Source organism: Sapajus apella, unplaced genomic scaffold, assembly GCF_009761245.1.
Source record: "Sapajus apella isolate SASKATOON/1434 unplaced genomic scaffold, GSC_monkey_1.0 scaffold72, whole genome shotgun sequence".
NCBI lineage: Eukaryota > Metazoa > Chordata > Mammalia > Primates > Cebidae > Sapajus > Sapajus apella.
Genome location: NW_022437012.1, coordinates 8751960 through 8776462, shown reverse-complemented (window position 1 = coordinate 8776462; position 24503 = coordinate 8751960). Strand labels below are relative to the sequence as shown.

The following is a 24503-nucleotide window of genomic DNA, read 5'->3' as shown; positions in this document are numbered from 1 at the left end:
GGCCCTCAGGCCAGTGGGATTTCTGGCCGGAGTCTTCTCCAGCAGACATCTCCTTGAGTTTCAGCAGTCCATATAAATCTCTGTCTAGCAGGCGCACCTGGTCAGAGAAGTCTCTGAATGTGAACACATACTCTCTTGTACATGCTCAGCCCTCAGAGCATCCAGCCCCATGCGTCCACTACACTTAGCCACTAAGCAAGTCCAAAGTCAGGGCCAAGTCTGATTTAGCCTGCAGGAGGCTAAGGTTTAGCTCACCACATCTCATTCTTTCTCCTCTTTCTGTGCCTCTACCCAACACACTCTTGACAGGGCTTCAGATCTCTTGTCTATGCCTCATAACTTATCCCAAATTGTATGTGTAGAACAGCTCTTGCCCTGGGAGCAGTGATGCCTCATGTATTTGTGCATTCATTTATTCTTTTGTGTATTTATTCAAGATACATTTATTGAGCACCTTATGCATGTCAGGCACAGTATCAGATGCTAGAGGAATAGCAAGGATAGAACAGACAAAAATCCCTGACCTCCTGGAGCTTCCATTCTAGTCAGGGAGGCAGGTTGTCAAGAAAATAATGAAAATGTATAGAAGGTGATGAATGCTATGGAGAAATAAAACAGGAAGGGGGATACAGAGTGTGGAGGTTGTGGTATTTTAGGTTTTAAATGGGTGCTGGCGACAGGGTATTCCCTTGAGGGAATACCTGAAGGAGAGAGGTGATGGGCTAGAGGGGATCCAAGACAGGAGACAGGTTGCAGGTCCTGTCACCCCTCCAGAGGCCAGTTATATTTTTTCTATAGAGAATGGAAAACCTTGGAGGGGCTTGAGGAGGGGAACGGCATGATGCAATCTACATTTTAACAGCATCATTTTGGCTGCCCTGTTGAGGATATCCTGAAGGACAAAGGCCAGAGCAGGGAAGCCCATTTGGAAGCTGTTGCAATAAGCTGGCAGTTGGAGGTGGTGGTCATGAGGTGGTGGGGAGTGGTGGGATACTGAATATGTTTTGAAAAGAAAGTAGACCTGCTTTTGGGAGATGCAATGTGTAGCATGAGAGAGAGGAGGGTCAGGCAGACACCCAGGTTTGGCCTGGATTGCTACAAGAGGGATAGCACAGGAGGATGGGGAAGACCTGGGATGGGGAGCACAAGTGATGTGGAAACCATGCCACGTGAAGAGCATTACCTCCTCCGTGTGTTTATGAAAGAAGGAAATCATCTTAGACACAGAGGAAATGATGTCTTTGAAACACCTTTAGTCAAATAGTAGTAAGAGCTAACACTTACCTAATGTGTGTGTTAAGCACTGTACATTTTCTCATTCAGCCCTCATAAGACTTTTATAGAATAGATGACTTTATTATTATTAACACTATTACCATTACTCCTACTACTACTATTTACAGATGAAGAAAAACTAAGGCTCAAAGAAGTTATATAACTGGCATAAATTTCCTCGGTTTACACGTACCAAGTTTCACAGTTGGGCCTGTCTCATTTCAAAGCCTGGTTTTTAAATCATTAAAGGGGCCATAGGGGTACCAGTCTGCAGAGAAGGTACTGTGAGTTTTTTTTTTCTTTTTCCTGAAGCTATTAACCAATTTGCCCATGTTGTTTATGAACCCATCAACTAAGCTGCCATCCATTCAGTCGATAATTATGAAATAATTGTCCACCAGCTCCATGCTGGCTCCGGGGTTGTGATGTTCTACAAACACAAATACGCCCACTATCTTCTTTTAGCTCACTCTTCATGTACAGATACAAATGTCAAATTACAACTGTGATAAGCACTTCAAAGGCATGGCCCAGAGCATGTGAGGGCATTTAATAGAGAGATGTGATCTAGTCTGTGGAAGGAGTGATTTCTTTGAGTTAAGACAAGTAGGAGCTGATCAGGTGAGGGGGGAAGGAGAAGGAAGGAAAGGGTTTTAAGGGGGAAGTGGGAAGAAATAGTATTCTCTCCAAGCAGAGACAACAACATGTACAAAGGTCTTATGGCAAGAAGAGACAATGTGCATCCTCCCGTCCTAAAAGGAGGTTTGTGTCACAGGGGCTCAGGGCAAGAAGGGGACAGGTATAAAACAAAAGCCACAGGTCTGTGTAGGCAGGACCAGACCATCCAGAGCTCATCTTGGGATGACCATAATTTATTATCCACAATTTCGAGGGTGCTGACATGTGAAGTGGGATAATTCATTGGCACAACAGGTGGGAAACAGAACTGTCTTGGCCAAACCAAAGTGCTGGTCAGACTATTTGCAGACCAGGTTAAGGACTTTGGTCCTTATTCTAAGAGTCATGGAAAGCCATAATACATTTTAGCAAAGTAGGGGAGGGGTGGAGTGGTCAGGTTTGCATATCTATCTGTCTGTCTGTCTGTCTATCTATCTATCTATCTATCTATCTATCTATCTATCTATCTATCTTCATTTATTTTTTAGAGACAGGGTCTTGCTTTGTTGCCCAGACTGGAGTATGATGGTGGCATTGTAGCTTACTTTAACCTCAAAATCCTGGGTTCAAGTGATCCTCTCACCTCAGCTTCCTGAGTAACTAGGACTGCAGGTGTGTGCCACCACACCCAGATAATTTTTAAACTTTTTTGTAGAGATGGCATCTCACTATGTGGCCCAGGCTGATTGTAAACTGTTGGGCTCAGGTGATCCTCCCACTTCCAGCTCCCAAAGCGCTGAAATCATAGGCATGAACCACCACTCCCAGCCAGGTTTGCATTTTTATAGGATCACTCTGAGTTTAACTGATAGGAGTGTACCAGTATCCATTTCCTGAATGTTATGCATGTGGCTATGTACAATATTATCATTGGGAAAGCTGTCTGAAGGACACAGGGAAATCTCTGTCATGATTCAACAACATTTTGGGAGTCTAAAATTATTTTAAAATTTAAAAAATATAATTAAGCTTACCCTGGGTGCTGAGAGTAGATAAGAGAGATACCAGCTGGAAACACAGAATTCAGAGAAGAGGTAGTTCTATAGACAGGGCAAGAGTTGATGGTACAATAGAATGGAGGCATTGAAAGAAAGTGAACTGTTTAAAGAGATATTTAACACATAAAGCCATTGGGCTACTCTGGACATATTGCTTTGTGCTTTCCAAGAGGTCCTGCCAAGAGGATCCCTAAAATGCCAAACATGTGAACCTAATGGTTTCAAAGTGGAAAAAATGAGTTTCCATTATAAGTGAACAAACAAAAAACAAGCGTGACAAGCTAATAGCACCAACTTGCAGTGCTAGGGAAGGAGAAGATGTTTTGAAACTGTGTATTCTCATTAGGAAGCAGAATGTTCCTTTTCTCACTTTATCAAGTACCAGCCAGGAAGACAGTGCTGCGGGAATTCAAGGAAGAGGGTACATTTGCTGTTTCATCCAGAAACACAGGGCAGTCGGGCAGGTGGGAGAAGGGGAGGCTGAGTGTGAACCAGGTATGTGCTGCTGTGCAGAGCAGCGGTGGCCCACTGCAGCAGCCTTTCTAATGTGCAGTTTTCCTCCTTTTACCTGGAAACTCTCCTCTTCCTAGGGCAGCCAGAGTAGTGGCTGGGAAAAGCAGATTCACTCACCTTATGTTGTATCTTCTAAGGAAACAAGACAATAATTCCCCTAACCCAAAGGCCACAGAATGGGGGAATATAGGGCTTGAACTGACCACCTACAAATGATCAAAATATCCTCTTTTCGTGGCTAGAGAGAAAACAGTGAAAAGATTTGACACCGCATTTTTACATTGTTAAGGAGTACGAGGTAGAGAGGGTTGAGTGCACAAAATAAACTGCTTTTGGGGACAAAAGTGCTTGAGAGTTACATTTGGAAGGACATATTTTACGTTACTCAGCATAAGAGAGAAGATACCAGTATTGGAAGGCCTCTAAGAAGAAATATTTTGGTATTTACTTATTTTCCTTATTCGTTTTACGTCTTTGGGAATTTTCTAAACTCCAGCTTTTCTTTGTCATGTGTCGCTTATTTCCTGTAAATCCTTCCCAACTGGATAGCAGGCCGCAGTCTTGATAAGTCACCTTTATTGGATATTGAATTGTCCTTCGCTTATTAACCATCAGCAGGAAAACGTTGTCTGCATTGTATTTTATAGCATGGGGAAGTGGGGAGTCAGGAGAAGATTTTTTATTTTTGTTTTTATTTTGCTTGGAGCCAGTTTTTGAGCCTGCATTGCTCATGATCAATAGCATATAAATTGCAGTATGGCATGTGCGTTAATGGTAGCCACAGTGTTGGTAGCAGGACCTTTGGGGATGTGAAAATGTGGTCATGTTGGCTGTAGTGGTGCTATAACTTTGTTCTTCATAGTTTCCGAAAACTACCTGCACCCAAAAACTAAAATGCAGCTTTTGTGTTTTTGTCACACTAGATACGTGGATAAAACAAATGCAGAGATGCATGACGTTGGAATGATTTCTAAACACCGCTCCAAAAATAAAACTCCACACGTAGACATATTGAATAGCTCCCTGCTTATTAAGTAGTTATATTCCGAAAGCCACTTGCTTGAAACTTGAATGAATTTTTGCTTCATTACTGAATATTTAAATTTTTAATTTAGTAATGGAAGCAGGGAGAGAAGGGATGAGAGACAGGAACTTTCTGGTTTAAAGTGAAAGGAGCTGTCTTGAGTGGCAGATACTCAGCAAGTGGTGTAAGCATGCTGGGGTCATCGCACATCGCTGAGAAGTCTGAAAACAGGAACGCTCATAGGTGGAACGCTGTCCCTGTGCCACATCCCTTTTCTCTCTGCCTGCTAAATTTCATCCTGCCCCTTCTGCAAGGCAGTTTTCTGTGTTTCCTGCCCCATCGCAGAAGGTAGCTGCCACAGAGCTCAAGGTTTGTCACTTTGGTTCAAGTAAATATGTTAAACCCATTTATAATTTCTGTGACAAATTACAATTCACCAAAGAAGGAATCTGTCTTCCGGTTTAGCTGATTTGGTCAGAAGGCAGAGCTGTGCCATGACACGTGCATGCTGTGGGCCCAGCCTGGTGGGAAAGAAAGCAATTCTCAGGGGAAGGCACTTGCTAAGAACTGGTAAATTCTCCCAGAGGGGCCCAGTACACACACACGTCAGAGGGGAGGCCAGAATTAAAAGGGGATGGGGAAGGAGAGAACAGCATCCAAACAACGTGGATGACTCGGTACCACCCAGGTTTCCTTTTGAATGTCGTTGTAGAACATTTATACTTTATAATTAACTCCCCCCACACAATGTTGAAAGTTTTATGACCTTATAGTAGCAAGCTGAGAAAAGCACCAAAAAGAATAAAGAGAAAAAATATATCATCCATAACACAACTACATTTAGGAGTATTTCCTTCCAGCCTTATCTCTATGTACATAGTTTTATAGAACTTTTAACATATATAATTTCACAAACCAAGGAGTAAACTTGTTTTTTATTTCACATGTGGCAATCAACCTTTGGTTCAATGAGCCTGGTCATTTTTAGGGCAGGGCTCACTACAGCGATGAGGCAACTAACTACAACACACAGTCCTCAACGAGCCTAAGAAAAGAGTTTGTGCTTGTCAGAACTCACAGAAATTCACCCAGTCTGCTGTTTGTTAAAATGACTCAAGTCTTCTGGTGAGCAAGCTGTAGGTGAGTGCCATTAACTGGATTTGTGACTCACTAATGCATACCTGGGTGATTCCCACTGTCCTGGAAAGTGGCCCTCCTGTCGCATTGCTATCCATGGATGGAGCGTGGTGGCACACATTCATTCACAGGTTCTCATCCTTGTGTTTTGTGAGGCAGAAGCCCAGTCCTGTGCCTATATCACCCAGTGCTCCTTGTGTGGGCCACTTTGTGAACACATGCTCTGTAAGGGGCCCACAGCCCTGGAAGCTGCCATATGGCTAATTAGAATATTTCAGGCCATCACCCTAGGATTGTTCTATAAGAGGCTATGAGACTAATCACATCTTTTGTAACATGTTTTACCTTAGCTAACACCAGAAATTTAAGCAGTGCTGGAAATCCATTAATACCCAAATCTCTTAATCTCACACATCTCAGCAAACTCGTATGTGGCCCAATTTCTCATCCCATCTCATCCTCTGAAAATCCGTTCAAATTCAGTCTGTCATCTTCAATCTCTCCGCTTCTTGAAATACACCACCTAATAGCCTTCCCTGCATATAGACTACATTGTGAAGATTTGGCATCCTTGCTGCCCTTTCAGATAGATGTGTTTTGCCCACTTCTCTGTATTCCTGCAAATACATGGCTTGGATTCGAGGTTGGCATTGTCCTTGCTTTCCACTACCATATTTGGACCATTTTATTCTTTCTCCATGGATAGGTAAGAGGTAAACATTGCTTAGAGTAGAGTGGAATGGTGGAGATGATGAGAAATTGTCAGATTTAGAATCTAACTTATAGGGAATCCTACCAGAAGTCTCTCAATGATTGGATATGAAACTTTCAGGCTCAGTCCTGAATAAACACTTCCTGCTGCTGCTTCCTGATGTCCTCAAACGATTGTTCTTGTCTCCTCAGTCATCGAAGACCTTGACTCCTGAGTCTTTTTGGCTCAGGCATCTTCCATCTCTGCTTCTGCCATTATTCCTCACACCCGAAACCTCCTAGGAATTTCCCAACACCGTGGCCTTCAGTGACTGCACATCCTTCATCCCCAGTGATCTGCTCTACTCTGTCTCCACTCCCTTATTACATCTTGAACCACCTTCAGAGTCACAATGAAACCACCCCACATGCACATCGCACCTCCTCTCTTACTAGATGATTTGGCAAGTATACTCAACATTATTGAGACCTTCCTTCAGTTCTTTGGTTCCATCACCACCTTTGCTGTCCCTTGTCCGGATTTACACCTTGAAAGAAATCCATACTTTTCACCACTGCACAACCATTAAACTAGCATCACTGGGATGGGCCTCAGGTATCAGCATTTTTCAACTCTACTTGGTGATTATAATGTGTAGTCAGGGTTGAGAACCATTGCTCCATATTCTGAACATCGAACACCCAGTTCTGCAGTCAAGTTGACAGGTGGGAAATCTCTGTTCATTTGTTAGTAAGTATTAATATGGACTGTAACAGGACTATGATGAAAACGAAGTATGTTTTAAAGGCTGTAGTTTCAGAAACAGATTAACAGGAGATATTTTGGGGCTTTGATTCACATAGCTTTCTATAAAAGGCTGCCTCCTCCCCAGGGGATCCTTAAAGGCTGAATCTCTGTCATTATTCTCTAAGGCATTGGTTCTCAAATGACACACCAGTGGCACAGTCACTGAAATCATCGATAGCTGGATGACTTCCAAATTCATATCTTTATCCCTGACTTCCCCTGACCTTTACACTTTTGTATATCCTGTTACCTGCTTGACATCTCCACGCCTGTCAATAATTCTAACCTAAAATAACCCAAACAGAGCTTTTGATTTTTCCTCTACACATACTTTTGACTTGGTCTTCCCCATTGCATCTAACGGTGATATATATTATCAGCAAAAGTTAACTAAGAGTCTTTCTCAAGATTGCCTTTGACTCCTTAATTCCCCTCTTCACATCCAATCCATCAGTGATTTTGAGTAAATCTACCTCACAAATGTATCCCAAAGCTAAGCATTTCACATCTCTTCTATTTCTAACACTCTGCCTCAAGCCCCTTGCACTTCTTGCCCAATGAGTGCAAACCAGTCCTAATTGGTCATCCTGCTTTTACTTTTGCAAGGAGTACCTTTGCTGCAGTGCAATGCAATGCTTCCTTTGTGCTCCGTGGTGCCTTTGTGCTCACTCTTCTCTCACACCGTCCTTAACTCCCTACCTCACACTTTTATTACTCTTTTTTTTTTTTTTCTGAGACGAAGTTTCACTTTGTTGCCCAGGCTGGAGTGCAGTGGCATGATCTTGGTTCACTACAACCTCTGCCTCCCAGGTTCAAGCCATATTCCTTCTTCAGCCTCCTGAGTAGCTGGGATTACAAGCATGTGCCACTACTGCTTGGCTAATTTTTTATTTTTAGTAGAGACAGAGTTTTACCATGTTGGTCAGGCTGGTCTCAAACTCCTGACCTCAAACAATTCACCCATCTCGACCTCCCAAAGTGCTAGGATTACAGTCATGTGACACTGCGATCAGCCATGTTTTTATTACTTTTTTTTTCTTTATTTAGGTCTCTGCTAATGTCACTCATCAAAGAATGACTGACACCTGCCTAACAGATCCACCATTCCTTGCAGTCTCTGGCCACTTACCCAACTTTAGTTCTTCACATCACATCCAAGAGTGAGCTGCGGCTGGCTCATACTGCTCCAGAGAGTTAACTCTACACAGCTCTTTCCAACTCTTCCTGCAGTGACATCACATTTTTAGGATGAAACTGTGCAGGGTGGGTGTGCTTACACTATGGCAAAAGCTGCAAATCACATCCTTCCCACTCTCAAGCTTGTTCAACATTTATACCACTGCTTATGGCTACATCAATTCAGATTTAAACTTGTGTGTTTGGGTCTTACTCCCACAGTAGAATTTAAGCTCCATGAGTAGGGAACTTAGGACCTCCTTTACATGTGATTACATCCTGTCTGTGACAGTATCTGGACATAGTTTGCATTTAATAAATATTTATTGGGTGGGTAAATGAATGAATGGTTGGACGGATGGATGGATGAAATTCACATTTTGATAGTCCCATCTCAATTTTTAGACATAAAAAATAAAATTTTTCAAAGAGTAGAATATTTTTAATTTTTGCCCTTTTTCATTTTCCTTATATTATTGGCCTCGGTAATAATCCTCTGCTCTGAGCACAGGTTTTCTTCTTTATTTTTAAACATGTGCAGATACATGTGTTTCTTTCTGTAGGCATAATGTATTTGTCATTTCTTGCTACTGCAGTGTTTCTTACTTTCATGTATAAGTATATATTTAACCTATGGATTTTTTTATATTCTTCAAGATAGTTACTAATCTGGAAACCCTGGGAAACATAGGCAATGAATAGTGTGCTGATACTACATCACATTGCATGATATGTTCAGTGACATAACATGGTAAGTTTAATGTGCTGTCCCCTATGAGCACTGCCTAGCAGGATGCACTGTGCCAATCGTAACAAATGCAGTCATTAACACAGCATGTCCATCAGCGCACCATGCAATCCGTGACACACTGCCTTGGAGGATTTGTGTCTCGATTTTCAGTGAATAAGCCTTCACCTTTAAAATACCTTAGAAGGTGGGATCAAGCAAGTTGAGATCTGACAGGCCTGCAACCCACTCCATACTTCCTCCCATCTAGTTGTGGAAATCATCATCCACCTGTCCCTCACTGCTCTAACATGGAGAGATGGCACACCATGCTGCAGGGACCATTCTGGTGACCCCCTAGCCAGTCTAGTATGGGCACTAATTAATCATAGCACTGTGAAATCTGTCAAGAAGTCCCTTGTGTTTTCAGACATTGTGGCCACTGTAACAAAGAACACAGTGACCTCTGGGTGCTTTTGTCTCTGAGCACATTAGAGAACCCAGTTCCTAAAAGAGGAATACTTGGGAATGCAAGAGCTGAATGATTCCATCTTGCAAATACAGTGTTGAGTGGTCGGCACAAAGCTGCTAGGGACTTTCCGAAGAACAAAATACCTCTGGAAAAAGGCAAACTAGTATAAGACCTGATAAGGACAGCCATGCATGCTGCCCAGGGCTCTCTGACTCTGGCTCACACAGCCTACCCTGGGTGGGATGAAGATGATTTGCATGAAAAGGAGGAGTTGGGAGCAGTCTTGTCTCCTGCTGCCTTCTAACTGACAGAAGCTGATCCCACTCCCTTTGTGTCCCTTTAGGGACATCGTTTGTCACAACATGGTCTGTGAGTCATCTGTTTAAGATCATCTGTTTAAGATAGTAGTTAAAATGTTGCTTCCTTGGTCCCACCGCAGACCTACTGCATCAAAATCTCAGTTAATCTTTGTTTCCTTCCCTCCCCCATTTCCTTTCTCTGAAGCCCTAAAGAATGTTTAGACTCTTTTTTAAAATTCTTGTATTCATTAGTCATGGATTACAATTATTATATCAAACCTTATGAAATTGCTACGAGACCACAGTTAAGTGGCAAAAATGGCAATTTAATGTGGTTTGATATAACTTTAAAGTCCAGGCTCTGTCCCAGGTGCTGGAAATGTAGACAGGAAAGACAGGAGTTTACAGTTTGAGTGGAGAGATACGAGTAAAGAGATGGATAATCTAACGTGGTTAAGTGTGGTGGGTGCTGTGCTGCTTTATTTACAGTGGGCAAATTTGGGAGGACATTTGAATACCAGTATTTTGAAATATGGATAACGTTAAATTATTTAGATACAGTCTCAGATAACAGATTGATAATAGATAAGTTAGTTTGGTATTTACTGAGCTTGACATCAAGAAGAAATATGTACAATAGAGTAATAATTTTTAGTGGTGTGCATCTGAGGATGGAGTGAATAAAATATCAAAATTACCTGAAGGTCTTCTTTGAATTACATATTTCTCTTCCCAGTGGAGCATCACAATATTCCTCTAAGATAGAGAGCCCATTCTACCTTATCCTCCTTAGAAACATTGCATGAAAGAGTTCTTGCTAGTGAGGGAAATTAGTCATGTTCTTCAGGTGTGTGAGTACAAAAAAAAAAAAAAAAAATCTGCTCACTTCCAGAGTGACAAGTCAGAGAAGGGTGCTGGGTCTGACCCAGTTGGCCATTTTTTATGTTGCTATATTCTGACATCTTTATAGCTGTATATATACCCTAGTAAGTGTTTTTTCCACGAGTAAAAGAATGGAATGTGGTTGTAGGAGATAACAAGGAATTTATTTGATCTAGTAGTCTTAGTGATTCCATTCATAGATAAATGGAATTAATGTAATTGACAAGGGTTGATAAGAAAGTCATTGGTAAATATTATAATCTGATTAGAAACATGTATGAACAGCTAGTGTGGTTTGTATGAAGCAAGTGACTAGAATAATACTTAAGTGAAACCATTTTTGCAATGTCGTGTGAGAAGTGTGGAAACGATATCACGTCTGAGGATGTGAGCTGGCTGCTGAGATAAGGAAGAAGACACAGGTGCAATAAGCATAAGACACAGAATGCTTCAGGGATAGAATGCCTTCTTTTCCCAAATATACTTTTAAGATGTATATTCATCTCTTCATTCAAAAAGAAATCCCTGTTTACTCTTGCAGTAGGAAGCTTGGCCATCTCCAAACTCTTATTACCTTTATTATTTAATGCCACTCAAGGTAGATTCATCAAGGATTGCTGTTATAGGTCATTTGTTGTCTCAATTTTGGCTTGTCAATTTGTTTAGAAGATCTTTGCAGACATGTCATGTATCTTACTGTCTCCTCTTTATGTGTTGTCGAGGGGTATCCTGAGCCATTGTTGTCAGTCAAATTAATAGAATATTATGGCAATTACAGAGGATCCAACTCAATGCAAAATGAAGTCTTAATAAACATTTGTGGAATGGAATGAGAGGAGGAAGAAAAGAAAGCTAAGTCTTCCAGGGTTTGAGATATAATGTTTTCTTTTGGTAAAACTTAGTTTGGTCAGAGGAAAGGACTTTTGAGGGGAAATTAGTTCTCTGAACATTCTTCAAGATGAGGAGACCAAGAGCTACTTTTCATTAGTAAAGTGAGAGCTAGAATTTATTATCTTCAACTTAAACAAAAAGTCAGTTACCTCCAAGCTACAAAAAAAAAAAAATTGCTAATCGACTCAAGGTAGTTGTGAATAGCTTGCTACTGCTGTGATCTGATGTAATTCTTGAATTATTCCCCTTTGCCCATGAAAAGCCATCCCTCATATGTATGGCAGTGGATATAATTTTAAAACATAATAATTTGCTGGCCAAGGATCATATATTTTGAGAATTTCATTCAAGAGGACTTGTGCAGGGCATAGGAACAGAGGTTTGCTTTCTAACACTCAGAAGCTTAAATAACCATGTGACTGTTAGCAATGCCCAGTGGATTTGCTTCTGAAACCATATATTTAAAACCAGAGACAACACAAAGGTTTCCAGAATTGTAGCTGTTATTTACTGATGTTCTTTTAAATTGTTTTCTATAAAATGTATGGCCTACTTACAGGATGGGACAGAAAGGGCAAATACCAGTGAAAGACAGTTTAGAAAGAAAGTGAGATTAGTATTTCAAATAACTAGCTATTCTTCCCCAAAGTTAACACGCATAGCGCTTTATCAGTTGCTAATTGCAAACTGAAGAATCACCTTGTCAAAAGACAGCCTATCTTTTCCATTCTGGCTGAAGGTTTCCTTAATTATTTTTTCTCCATTGGTATCAAGGAGAAGGCCATCTGTCTTAGCAGAAATAAATTAATGGCTGCCATTGAGCATATTACAATGCTTGGTTAAAATATGGCTACCCCATCTCTGTTCCTGGCAACTTAGCCCACTTGTTCAATTAGGTCCCTTTCATACCCATAAAGATTCTGAGATATCAAAAGTCATGGAATTATTTGATCCCTGAAAGACCTTCAAAGACCAAAGCAACCTCGAGTTTATATGCTTTATTAAAAATAGCCCAGGGCCATGGATTCATAGCATAGAGGGCCTGCTTCATAGAATTTTTTTTTCTCAGTGATTTACTATTGTGTTCTTTTTAAAGACCAAAACAGAAAAGTTCCATAAACTTCTCATTATTTCTAGGATATTCTTCCTCCTGACACATTCATTGTTTAAAATGTACACAACTTCTGTTTTCTCTCCGTTACTGAGAAACATAAGAACAGAGAGAGAAACAAGGAAAATTGAGAGTTAAATTCTCAAGAATTTAAATAATATTGACTCTGTTGAAATTACTTTGATTTTTCTCTGCACATAACCGATCATATGGCAGGATGATAGAAATGGGAAAGTGGCCTTGTATTTTATTATTTTTATTTATTTATTTATTTATTTATTTATTTATTTTTGAAACTGAGTCTGTCTGTCACCCAGGCTGGAGTGCAGTGGCAAGATCTTGGCTCATTGCAGCCTCTGCCTCTTAGGTTCAAGCAATTCTCCTGCCTCAGCCTCTCAGGTTCAGGCAATTCTCCTGCCTCAGCCTCCCAGGGTCAAGCAATTCTCCTGCCTCAGCCACCTGAGTACCTGGGATTACAGGCACCCACCACCATGCCCAGCTAATTTCTGTATTTTTTTTGTAGAGACAGGGTTTCGCCATGTGGCTCAGGCTGGTCTCGAACTCCTGACTTCAAGTGATCTGCCTGCCTCGACTTCCCGAAGTGCTGAGATTACAGGTGTCAGCTACCACGCCTGACCATGGCCTTATATTTTAAAGAAAGCATATATGTCATTGCACATTCTCTTGGAAAGAGAAAGTAAACTTTTCAGACTAAAACAGAAAATACTTGGGTTTTAGTCTTGATGACACCATATAACAGGCCTCCTGCTTTAGCAAATCAGGAATAAGAAGTATTAATATAGGAATAAAAAGACTATTCCTGTCTTCTTATGTACCAAAAAAGAACTTGATACTCATTGTATTATTTTTGCTGGAATGCTAAAGAATGAAAAGAATTGATTAATAATGGTACAATAGGATTTAATCTTTCAGAACAAAGGCTGCACTATAAGTTGGGGGTGCGTGATTCAGGTTCCTAGTATGTGAGTAAAGACCTTAGGCTCTGAATGCTTACTTACTATATTCTGTTACTAAGAAGTTAGAATGCGATGACCGAATCATTTGTGTACATATAGAACTGGTATGTTTTCATAGGAACCTTACGTCTTTGAACATCTGCTGGCAGCCTTAGAGAATGGCATGTTACTGTTACTCTATACAGAGAATTTCACTCCACCGCTTCACAGCGTTAAAAACTAAATGTCTGTCATGGGAAATTGCTATATTTTTTCTTAACCAAATTATTAAATTCAAATATTTGAATGCAGCAGACAAAAAATATAATAAACCCATATAATTCAGCTTATCCTTCAATCATGCTCTTCAAATATTCCAGGAATCTATTACTTGCTAATATTAAAATCTAGACTTTTTGAGTATTTGATTCAAACATTTGTACTTGAAGGAATAAAATGTTTAGACCATCTGAGTGTAGCCCATATTATATAGTGTTTATTAACTTTGGGGGGCAAAATTGTTTAAACATATGCATTTCCTGCTACAGCATGAAATTTGTCGTAAGAATGGTCTATTGTATCCAAGGAGGCTGATTATTGGTATAATGAGTGTTTGTTTGCTAGGGCTGCCAGTAGCAAAGTGCCACAGTGAATGGCTTAAAGAACAGAAATTCATTTTCTTACAATTCTGAAAGCTAGAAGTTTGAGATCAACATGTAGGCAGGTTGGGCTTCTGTAACCTCTCCCCTTGGCTACAGATGTCCACCTTCTTGCTGTGTGTTCACATGGTCATCTTTTTGTGCATCCACGTGTCTCTCTCTGGTAATGACTTAATCTTTTCTTCTGCAAGGATACCAGTCGCATTGGATTGGGGCCCACCCTAACCACCCTATTTGAACATAATTACCTCTTTAAAAATCCTATCCCCAAATATAACCCCATTCTAAAGTACTGGGGGTAACATATGAACTTAACCCCATCATAATGAGGGAGATTATTTTTATGTCAGTCTGATGAGAACTCATCCCTATAGCACGGACATTTAGCAGAGAATGCAGAACACCAGATTGGTAGTTGCTTCTTCTATAAGCCTGCATCTCAAGTTGGCCTGAATTTGGAGCATCAAGGATGAGAAATCTCAAGGTAATGAGGACTCCAAGGCCAGAAAAGTTTAGAGGAAGTTCAAGAAGTTCAACTACACAATAGCAGCAGACAGATTTAAAGCCAGGTGTGCTGAGTGTGGGTCCATATACTATGTGAAAAATTAAAATTGTCTGTCCTATTGGCATATTTTTAAGTTGTGTCCTTTATGATGATAAAATGAGGAAGAGTGGGGATCAGAAAGCAAATTGAAAAGAGGCCTGAGTTCTAGCTAGGCTACAGGAAGTTTGTCAATCTTTGGCCAAGCCCCTAAATGTTCATTGTTCGGTGTTTATTATAAAAATGTCACTTATGCCTCTCTAATAGACCCCTAGGATCATGGGGACAAAACAGGGTGACAGTATTTAACGAGTGTCCCTTCTGTTCCTGTAGCAGTGAGACCCAGTAGGGATGTACCTCTGCCAAACAGAAGCCTGCTCCCTGTCGCTTTTAGAGATGAAATCAACGTTATCAGCCACCCCTGTAGCAAAAAGAGAAACTCTTACCTAAAGACCATAACCCTTCATTTTACAAATGAGATGTTTCAGCCCCAGAAAGGGGAGGTATTTAAAATTTCGCATTTGCTTATTAGCTTAGCTGGAAGTGAGACTACCATCTTGTTTTACCAAATTTGGTTCGTCCTTTAATTTCACCTCATAATTCCAGCAATATATATGAAAATAGTATTTGTGGTTTTGCTTCTATATGCATCTTCAACTTGCGGTTTCCTGCATTTTCCTCTACAATTCATCATCACATGAAAACCAGGTGAGGGCATTAACTTTCTTTTGAAACCTTACCAAGACATTTGTGCCAAAGGACAAAATCATCATGAAGCTCAATCCTTGTGCTGAAATGTATTCACTTCAGCTGTTTGCACTTGGCTTGGTTAAAGGAAAGGAAAAACATGGCCTCGTGAACCTGCAGACTGGGATTGATTCCCAACTCAGCTGCTTCCTTATTTGTAAGAATAAAAACAACAGTAACTACCTAGCCAGCTAACTGTAAGGAAGAGACAAAACATATATATGTCAGGAGTTTAATACCAGGCACACTCAAGACAGTTGGTAAATGGTACCTATCTTTGCTCTGCTTTTCTCTTGGCGCTCTAAGAAATGATGACTATTTTAGTCTACAGAAGGTGTGATTTTCCAACCCTCTGGACTGACTGAAGGCCCACACCTCTTAATTCTTGGAATTTCAGATACTTGAGACTCTGTAAAATGGAAAATTTGTTCTACCTAGTTCTGACAGATGATCAGCAGTGTGTCCTCAAGAGCAAATGCCTTGAAAAACAACAAATGCTATATAAAGTGTCAAATAGGAAGCCTGACTAGCGATTCATTTTATTTATAAAATTTATGTCCCAATTTTCACACTCTGATTAGCATATAAAATCAATTTTTGGAACTGAAATAGAAAATAAAATATCAGTTCTAATTACTTCACTTAGAAAAGTAATTCTTAAAGATGGAAATAATTTTCATAATAGGCAATTGATTATAATAGTAATGTGAGCAGTGAATGATTATTTGAACTCAGCTTTTAATGGGTCTTTTAATGGCAACATAGAATATGTAAAATTAAGGATATGTATGCACAATCAATATATCATTAGGCAAAAATTATTAATTTAACTTTTTTGTGGCTTCTCAGTCTGTACATTTTTTTTAGAACAAGTGGCGGATTTAAAATGCAGAGATTTGCAGTGCAGGTAAAATACATATGGGATTAAGGGGATTTGTATAATTGCCGACTTCTAGCTCTCTTTTTACAAGAGTGATAATATCCAAAATCTTTGCTTGCAATTATCCAACTAAAGGAAGGCAAAAGGTACACCCATCCTGGCTAAAACACCCAATTAATAGTCAAATACGAAGAATTATTAGCAGTCTAATAATTCAGATTTGGCTTATATTTCTGTTGTCAAGTGTAGCAATTTGCTTCAAGTCATGTTTTTTGTTTTGATTAAGAGTGAGAAGGGTAAGAAACGGTAACACAGTGATTATAGGTCAGAAGTAGATTGCCTGCATTTGTATCCTAATACCACTGAGACATTTCATGTATACCAGGAAAGGTTGGGCAAATTACTTTACTGCTCCGAGTCTAGATTTGGGCACTTATAAAATGGGAATGACAGCATGCTTGCACCATTGGGCCATATGAAACTTAAGGAAGACATTTTATGCAAAACAGCACAATGAATATCACACAATTAGCACTCAGCAAACGTGTGTCATTGTTAAAGAAGGTAATGAATGACCTCAAGTAATGGACCTGTGTTTGGTTTTCTATTCTCTTTGATTCAAGTAGAGACCCAGCTCAGCCACATACTGTAAAGGAGCTGATCTGATCCTTCTTACCAAGATAAAAAAAAAAAAAATCTAACATCAATCCGTTCACTGTTTTCCTGCACTGCAGCAGTGTGAGGGGCACCCTAAATTAGGAATTTTGCTAATTATTTTCTGGCAGGGCATCTGCTACTCCACATGCTTCATTACTGTCATTCCACCTTTAAAACAGGCAGCAGCCTCCTTCAAGGAGATTGTTATGACTGGAGAACAGCTTGATAACCAAGCCCAATCTACATATACTCAGTACAAGGAAATTCTTTTTATATGTAAATACAGAGAAATGGTCATAGGTGGTGTGGAGGGATAGAAGGAGCATGAACTTGGGAGCTGGACAGTCATGCTCTTGAATCTCCACTTGGCCACTCTCCACCTATGAAGTGTCAGACAGTGTATCCAACTCTCGTGATCAATAGCTTTTAAAATCTGGGTGATAATATCTATTTGCTGAGAAGTTTCGATTAAATAAGATTACGAATGTAAAAGTGCCCAAGCTAGCTTCTGTCACATGGCATGCTCTCCATGACACATACTTTAAACTCCCACCACCATGAGCACTGCCAACTCAGTTTTCAAAAGAAATGAATACAACATAGCACCAGCTTTATATGTATTCATTCACACGATCCTCTTAAAAGCCCTATGAAACAGGAATCATTATTCTTATCCCCATTTTACAGATGAGAAATCTGAGACACAAAGTGGCTGAGAGACTTGGCCAAGGTCAAATGGTCATTAAGTCACAGAGCCATGCTTTGAATCCAGACAGGATGGCTCCAGCATCCACACTTACAACCACTGAAATAAACCATCTCTCAACAGATTACTAATGGCCTTCTTTTCTTCCCTTGTCTTTTCTTCTCCCAGCAAATTGAGTCCCTCCTATAGCCTTTATTACAGTGCCTAGATCTCTGTATGCACATGGGACGTTGCAAGGTCCTCCTTTGTGTCTTTTATTTTTTTCCCTTTTAAATGGAGTGCTTCACAAACCTGGGTGTCATCCTTGCACAGGGCCATCCGAATCTTCTCTTAGCTTCCAGTTTTAGTACATGTGCTGCTGAAACAAGCACCTTCCTTGTGTGTGAATCGCTTTCAGTTCCACACAACATCCAGTGCAGTCCCTCACTATGTAGGTGAGCAAAATAAACATGATATAAACACCGTAGCAAAGGAGATTTGAGAAGTTTTCTGTAGCATGGTGTTCAGCAATGCGGCCTGATAGGCTCTAAGGACTTAGATATGATTATGGAAAGTGTTGAAAGAAAGTAGAAGATGCTAGATCGCCACCACTCTCAGTTCTACTAGTAATTCGATGGTGGCTGACAAGGTGAACAGAGTGTGGCTAATGTGGATAGTAGCTGTAGAAATGTGGGACTATTGAGTCTTTCCATGTGACTTCACTTCCACACTCTATTTGTTGTGCTCATCAAGGGCATGGCTTTTCCTAGTCATGGAAGGAGCAGAGAGCATTAACACTCATTGGTAATGCATTAAGGGTCCCAAGCCAGGCTTCAAACACAGCCCCCGGTGACTCCAGAGCCTTTCCTCTTACGATGTATGATACCATCTGTTGACTAATGACCTCTTCAGACTTCAGGCCCTAGGATTTATCTAAAAAAGAGGGAGAAAAGTACCTAAACATCATCATTCCCTGCTTTTTTGCCTGGAGCAACTCTGGAAAGAATTAACTCCCGATCTGCTATGAAACTCCAGGAGCTGCTAGTCAGAGTGATAGCAAGTGTACTTCCGAACTAATTCTGGGATGACATAATTTGTAGAGGCTTTGTATTCATTCTGCCAGTGAACATTAAAGGAAAGTTCAGAGAAACGAAGAGCAAGTTTTAGATTCATAATTATTTCAAAAAAGAGCTGGCAAGGAGTCCCATTGCTGGGTAATCGAGGTTTCATTTTTTGAGACCAGAAATTTCCCTAGAAAGGGAACCTTTTTTGAAAAGTGGTGTCAAGCAGTACACCTGTACAGTGATGGATCTGCTTGTGAAGGGCTCAGTCCATAGCTCTGTTGTCTAACCGTGCATTGGGTATTGACATGCCGTCTCACTCTGAGCAAGTCATTTGACTTCCCACCTCGGGTCAGCCATCTGTGAAGTGAAGGAAAGCTTCCAGACCTCCTCTAGAAGCAGAGAAAATAGCAGGGTAAAAGAAGCACTTAATTTTCTAGGGGTGAATATAAATTTCTGTTTATCATTAATCTTAGAATCCTTAAAAAATGTTATTTTCAAATACAGTGGACATATTTTCTAAAACATTCAAGTCTTAAGCATAAGCATGCCAACAATTACATGTTTATGTATTGACTATATGATTATTGCCTCAAAATCATTATTCTAAAACCTCATTTTCTGTCTAAAAAGTTAGATAGAAAAATGCACCATTGAGACAATTGACTGCATAAAAAACATCTGAACATTTTGTGAGGTTTTTTTTTTTTTTTGGCTGAAATTATTATATGCTCTTAAGTATTGATTTTTTATTCTAAAAATGAGGCATTGAACTTGATTCTGGTTAATCGGGTGCATTAGAGAGTGGGATTCTGGTTAATGGAGTCTTATATTTATTTAGAATGGAATCTTTCGTTTGGTGCTTTGATGGTGTTTATCAGGCAATTTCTTTAGCTCAGTGAAAAAAACAAAGGTGCATTTAAAAATAACTCAAGAGGAAATGTTATATTGAGCCTGTTTTCTCAGAGCACTTGACTGAAGCTTAGAGAAGCAATTTAGGTGTCCTTATTAGATGTAGAGCCCCAGGGTGCCCTCTGAAGTGTCCTTGAGGACACACTTTTTCTCATCACCCAGAATCTCCTTTCTTGACAATTCAGAGATGGTGCTGTTAGACAGGGGTCTACACATGTGTAACACACATGTGAGCTAAACATAGCTGCCTGAGAGAGGACGAACTGTAATTCCTGACAGTTGTGTAAATAGCATCCCCTCCCACCAGCTGGAAACCCATCCAAGAAACAGCCTAACCTCCACACCAGGGTCACTGTCCTCAAACCGAAGGACCAGGAACAGAGAGGCAAAATGCCCTCTTCGCAGTCATTATTTGTCACTTTGTGTGTGGAAATGTGGCATGCTTCCTCCAGGGAGGAGTTGTAGTTACTGGAAGTCATTCTTGTCTGGCAGCTTTCCCCATCTTTAATGGGCACCTCAGGTGACATCAACCTGTAGCCCAGCTGCTGTTGCTAAGGTTCAGCCACTTAAAACAGGTCCTGGGATGGCTGTTTATGCACTTAAGTGGAAAAGCAGTACCCAAGTCATCCCTGAGATTTAGCGAGGACAGAATAATTGCTTTCCTTTCAGTGGCAGATGATGCATTTGCCACCATGGAGCAGAACATGCTGCTGCTCTCAGTCATAACAGGAGCAACGGGAGAGGAACGCAGGAGGAAATAGAAAATGTCAAAGAGCTCTGGGTTGAAAATTGCATTTTACAGATGCCATTAAGCTCTGTTGGGAGAGAAGATGAAAATGCTAATTGACAGATTTAGTTATGTTTTATTGTCTTTGAGTTGCTGAGTAAGTCATCAGATGATGTTGTTTAATCATTAATGTTAAACTTTAGAAGAATCCATCAAGTGTTTGCCATTCATCTTTTACCCTCTCCACAAATGTATCTTAAACTACTAAAGCCTGCCAGCAAATAAGGGGTATAAATATTTATATTCAGCCCAAGAACTGATAAAAGTCTTAATCACACAGCATAAGAATATTAATTATAGACTAAAAAATTGCATTTCAGTCAAGGACAATTAGGATATCTTTTATTCTTTTACCTAAAACTACACGTACACTCACATATATGCACACATACTTTTGCACACGTTTGCTCATTTTTAATCCATAAAATAAGAATAATAGTATATGTCACAGTGGGAGTGTGTGTGCATGTATGTCTGTGCATGTATTAAATGAGTTAATATGTGCTTAGAACATAGTATATGCTTAATTCTTCTTCTTCTTCTTTTAATACAGGGCCTTGCACTGTAGCCCAGGCTAGAGTACAGTGGCACAATTATAGCTCACTGCAAACTTGAACCCCGGAGCTGAAACAATCCTCCCTCCTCAGCCTCCCAAGTAGGCTGAGAGTACAGGTGCACACCACCACACCTGGCTAATTTTTTAAATTTTATTTTTTGTAGACACAGAGTCTTGCTATGTTGCCCAGGCTGATCTTGAACTCCTGGCCTCAAGTGATCCTCCTGACTTAGCCTCCCAAAGCCTTGGGTTATAGGCATGAGCTACTGTGCCTGTCCCTCAATATTTTTTAGCTGCTACTAATATCATATAATGCAGAAAGTTATATATCAAATAAAGTTAAAATTAAGAGACTTGTAAACTCTTTTCTTTTTGTTAATGGATATTTTATTTTATGCTTGCGATTAAATGAACATTGAAAGCATTTTAAAAATACAACATGTATTTTTAAAAGGCAATACAAAACATGCCCTTCTTTTAAGAAAAAAATTATTGATACATTTAATAAGAAAAAAACAAAAACAGTGTAAGCCAGGCATGATGTCTCATCCCTGTAAACCCAGCACTTTGGGAGGCCGAGGCAGGCAGATCACTTGAGCCCAGAGGTTTGAGACCAGCCTGGGAAATATGGTAAAACCCTATCTCTACCAAAAACAAAAACAAAAAATTACAAAAAAAAAAAATTAGCTGAGTATGGTGGCACACACCTATAAACCCAGCTACTCAGGAGGCTGAGGTAGAAGGATCACTTGAGCCTGGGATGTGGAGGCTGCAGTAAGCCATGATTGCAGCACTGCCCTGCAGCCTAGGTGACAGAGTGAGACCCTGTCTCAAAAAAAGAAAAAGAGAAAAAATTGCTTTCTTGGCCACATTCCCTCCAAAATCTGGAAAATAATACTCAGTATTACACTCTGTATTTTTCGTACAGTCTTAGCCCACTGGCCCCTCCAGTAAAAGTTGACTGTTCAGGGGTATAGTTGGAGAGCCTTTAAAAAAACTCAAATTCCTCACAAACCAGAAGAATCTCTCAGAATCCCTATTTTAAAAGATTTCTACAGGTGACTTCATGAAGTTGGCCAGAAGAGAGGTCTTGGGCAACCAGAGCTTTTTCTCATGTTTGAGGTACAGTTATGTGGGAGGCCTTTGTTTTCTTTAGTGTTTCTAAAATTCTGGAGAGTTTAGGAGTTACAAAAGTTCATAATCTGTCTCAGCATTGGATGTGATGAGTAAATTGATTCATATATTAATTATTTCAAGGTGTCATGATACAAATGTTCTCCCTCATGCCTCACCTTAATTTTGACAATTCCAGCGGGCTTACATAGTTTGCTCATTTGCTCAGCCCAGCCTCCCTTTCCATTTCTTTCCAAACGCCTTGCCCATCTTTCAACCCCCTACCTTTTGTCAGATTTATTCTCCTTTTCTCTTCCATAACACTTAGCTATTCTTTATTAAGACCAATGGCGTCCTTGGTAGGTAAATTCCACCTGGAGCTCCCCTGTATACATCTCTATGTTATTTCTCTTTTGCTAGGCCAGTTGGAAACCTGTGAGATATTTAAGGCATGCGTGGTACTCCCTCTTCTTTTAAGCATTTTCCCCAGCCCCTCCCCCCTTGCTCCCTGTCCACATGGCTGTCCCCAGGTTGTCCCTTGCCCCCTCCACAGGCCTGCGGACTATGAGGTGGGAATAACTTATGAGGTGAGACAGGAAGCAGACCCAGATCTGGATGGCTGCTGTCAGCGAAGCCTCCATCTCGGAGTCGCCCAAGTGTTCCGTTCATCCCTCTTCAGCCACTTGGTGGAAAATCGGATTCCTCTTTCTGAAAGCTTCATAGAGAAGAATTAATGGCAAGCTATGTGGGTAAAGGAAACAGTTAAAGGAAACTCTAAACGCCTCCTTAAAATGAATTCCTTTTTATTGTCTTTCTTTTTGTTTATAATAAAAGGCTCCTAGTAACTACAGGGTATTTCCACATAAAGGGTATTTTTTGTCCTAAGATTATGTATACCCTAGGGGAAGCAAATTCTAATATTATGATTGCTGCAAGTTTTTCTTTCCATGAAAGTTCCCAGTGTTTCATGACATTTCAGAACTGCTCATCTGAGGTTGAAATGCAAGTGCATTTTAAATTAAACATGAAGCACTGCAGCTAATCTACCCTTTGAATAATATTTATGTATATTTTTCATTCGTAGATGGATCTGCAGACCTCACCAAATAGGTTGGGTGCTTCCACTCCTTGTTACCAACATCATAATCGATTTCACAGTGTCTGATTTTTCCCATGCTTCAATTATGTATTCATTATCGAGTGCTCTTAAATATTTAACACTTTGGCTCTCAAAGTATGTCAGGGACTGCCCAGGCAGTGGAGACTCCAGGAGCTCTATCTGGTGGCAGGACAAGTCAGAAATTGTTAGTTACTTCCAGCCTACTTCTACTTCCGCCTTTGTAGTTGAATCTTCAGCTTTTCTCCCCTAAAATGTATTATTTTAAATACCTTGACTCTCATAAGAGCTCAGTTGCTCTGTTTAAAACAAGATAGATAAAAATGCCAATCTATGTCAAGTTTCTGTGTATTGTGCTTTCTTGTTCCCCTAAGCCTCAACCCTCCCTATTCTCCATCTGAAAATGACATAATGAGAGTGGACCTGCAGCAAATTTGGGGGACTGAGAACAGAATTTGCAATTTGCAGCACCTCCTATAAATCAACCTGAAAAAATGACCATAGTCTGCTGCCAGTGGGAGTCAGCATGTTGGCATGAAAAGAATACAGCTTTGGAGGCAGAGGAACATTGTTTCAAATCTTGGTTCTACCAGTCAGGTAACTTGGGGCCAGATGTTGGTAGAGAGGCTGATAATCATTAAGCTCTGAAGACGTGGCAAGTATTTGGTCTACATCAAATGGGGCACTATTTGGGACTGTATAATATTTGTGGAGGAAGCTGTCCTGGGCATCGTGGGATGCTTAGCGTCATCCCTGGCCCCTACCCACTAGCAGCCAGTACCAGCCCCTCTCTTCGAGGTATGACAGCCAACAGTGTATCCTGGGATACATAGTCATCCCCCATTGAGAAGCATTGGTCTTACACATTCACTTTTAGTCTTCACAGGAGAAGCCCTGCAGGTACTCATGTCGCTACTATCTTATAAAGAATCCAAGGCTAAGGAAGGAAAGATATTTAAGCACTTAACAAAGGTCCTGAGAATTTTAGCTAGCTATATTAAATATATTTACCAGTTTTTCAGAGATACAGAAACCCTTAACTAATACTGTTCTCCTACATCTTAGATGGAGTTATTTTTATTCTTTTCTTCCATTACTAACACTGTTCTTATATTTTGTAAGTCTCAAGAAAATTTATGTACTCAGCCCGA

General features: G+C 40.2%; 1 protein-coding gene and 1 non-coding gene across 6 annotated transcripts in view; one reads left to right on the top strand and one right to left on the bottom strand.

Moving 5' to 3' along the window:
• The window catches only part of NCKAP5 (NCK associated protein 5), a 976754-nt gene that overhangs the window by 306954 nt on the left and 645297 nt on the right, over window positions 1-24503 (top strand). The window lies entirely within an intron of this gene.
• Window positions 18095-18198, bottom strand: LOC116531822. The gene has a single exon (XR_004260604.1). It is a non-coding gene; the product is annotated as a U6 spliceosomal RNA (small nuclear RNA).